Here is a 2,500-nt window from a genome sequence, read left to right as displayed (position 1 = left end):
TTTGTGTTTCCTCATAATTTAGGTGTGTTGGGTAAAATATTTTTGGTTAAGTATATACATCAGTGTGTCTTGACATTGATGCACAATTTGTGTTACTTTTCGTGTCACAAAGACAATTTAGTTGTCGCTTGATCAAAGATAATTTTCCAAACATTACCTGTGACATGGACAAGTGGTTGAATGAGTAAGGTAGGATTACCCTGAAGGGAAACTTGGATAATTTCTCAAAGAAATGTTAAAAAGTACCTTAGGCAGCTCTTTTACCTGCTCATCTTTGTTGGTCATGTCATATGGCAGTTTTGCCAGATGTGATTAGAACCAAAAATGTAATTAACTGGTAGTCATTCAATAGGCTGAATTTTGAAACTTGACTTTACTTTTTTACCATTTTTTAAGTTGCATTAAGTAATATTTAGATATCTGAACAGTTAGAAGTTAGAAATACAAAACAGCTTAAGAAAATCAAACAGGGAGCTGAAGAGAAGTCAAATTTTATGATTGAGCCCATTGCTCTAGATCTGTAATAGCTCAAGTTATGGTTTGCCATTATTTTGATATGTGATCAAGTTTTAGTTGGCCATTTTGTTTATTTTTCAAGAAAGGCTGTGTTGGCAACAGAGTCAGCCATTTTGTGTGCTCGTTGTAGAGTGCATATGAGGTTTGATTGCTTTAATTGAGATAATGTATGGGTGTTTGTTTGTTTTTGTATGATTGTGTGTAAATGAGTTATTTTGTAATGGTTTGTTGTACTGACTTCAATACACCTTAAATACAGACTTACATGGTTATTTTTAATGTTAAAGGAGATGATTCAAAGAAATCTGCAGTAACATGTATGTAATGAAGTACATATATGAGTTGTCATGTTTAGAATACATAATGCTAATAGCCAAGATTGATTGTAAAAGTAAGTTACTCATAAAATAGCTTTTGAATCTATCAAAGGCATCACGCAACAGGATTAGAATTATGTTTTTGAACATGGTGTGACATCTTGAATTTATATGTAAGTGCTGTGTTTTGCTGAACATAGCCAAGTGTGATGTGCTTCCTCTGCCTCACTTAGAAAATATGTGAAAGAGAACCACTGAGGCAGTGTTAAAAGTGTGCCGCATGAGTTGATGCTGTGGACATTTACTTGTGGACTCTGGTGACATGAAAAAGTGGACACTAGTGACATTGAAGTTGGACACTAGTGACATTTAAATGTGGACACTAGTGACCTTTACAAGTGGACACGGGTGATGTACGATAGTAGACAGTAGTGACTGACTTTTCCCAAGGGAATAACTGTATGTGCTGTGAGTGTACAAGTGATCACTTGTAATACTATGATTTCTGTCCAGGTGAAGTGTGATAAGCCACTAAGTGTGCAGAAGTAAACTTTGTGAGGTGACTAATGCCCAAGTGAATCTTTGTATGAGTGTATTGTATACACATTCTCATTTGTATTTCTGTATGATGTACATCTATCAGGAGAGATTTCTTCATAGTTGTAAAGTGTGGTAGGAATTTCTACAGAAATGTATTGTATACCTTACAGCATGTGTGTAAGAGAACAGATGGGTTCTTTTGTATTTATGAGGTCAAATGCCTTTCCTTTGTGAGCATGTCTGTAAGACTTTATTTCCAAGTTGACCAAGTGCTTTCTTTGTAAGTAATGAACCACTGGCGAGTTGTCCTGCTAGTGACAGAGTGGTTGCTGCTGCATATGGCTTAGGGAATTCAGATGGCTGAAGTAAATTTAATTAATCCCCATCGTATCTTATTCTAGGTTTTATAAAAAAAAAAGAAAAAAAAGTAAAATTTGTATTAATTCAGCTTTTGGTTTATCTTCTGTTGCATTCTAAAAAATTTACTTCTGCTCATCTTGAACTTGGCCATTTTCAGTTAGGCGTATATGTTGCAATTAAAGCAGTATATGATGCCAATGTGATAGTGAAGGTAGTGATAGTGTTTATGATAGTGAGGGTAGTGATAGTGTCAGTGATGCTACTGTATTACTCTGTATGAATGTGGCAATGAGTAAATGTTGAGTATGAGTAAATGATGCTCCCTGACCCACCATGACTTTCCTTGAGACGCCTTACAATCACAACTCCCTCCAGAGAGTGGTAGGGTGAAATTATCAGGGACCCTAAGAAATTCACTAAAGTTGTGTTTATTTTATAGCGGCATACAGGTATATGTTCTGTCGTGATTCTGGGGTTACCTTCATACCTTCACCTAAACAACTGAAATGTGACTTGTGAAAAGCAACTATTTCAGTGAGCCTATTTATACTTAATTAAGGTTATTGTGTCTTTAGGCAACTTGACTTTTACTTATTAACTTTGGCTGCTGAATGGAACAGAGTTGTAGAAAATCAGTCTTTTTTCATGTTTGATTTTTATTTTTTTAATGAAAATGATTCTAACATTTTGAGAAATATTTATTAACATAAAATAGGAGCCACTTCATAAGAGAAAATGATATGCGATAATGATGTGTTTGAAAGATA

The 2,500-nt window shown here is 34.7% G+C and overlaps 1 protein-coding gene across 1 annotated transcript in view; it reads left to right on the top strand.

The window, feature by feature from the left end:
* Kap-alpha1 (karyopherin alpha1) overlaps positions 1 to 2,064 on the top strand; it is a 34,611-nt gene extending 32,547 nt beyond the window's left edge. Inside the window, exon 10 of the mRNA XM_086552034.1 lies at positions 1 to 2,064. This exon is cut by the window's left edge and continues 2,318 nt beyond it. The gene's annotated coding sequence lies outside the window, so the exon portion shown is untranslated.
* The last annotated feature ends 436 nt before the right edge of the window (positions 2,065 to 2,500 follow it).

This window comes from Penaeus japonicus, unplaced genomic scaffold (assembly GCF_977035675.1).
Source record: "Penaeus japonicus unplaced genomic scaffold, GWHDUDI00000001_assembly GWHDUDI00000026, whole genome shotgun sequence".
NCBI classification, from domain to species: Eukaryota; Metazoa; Arthropoda; class Malacostraca; order Decapoda; family Penaeidae; genus Penaeus; species Penaeus japonicus.
This window is presented reverse-complemented; position numbering and strand designations above follow the sequence as displayed.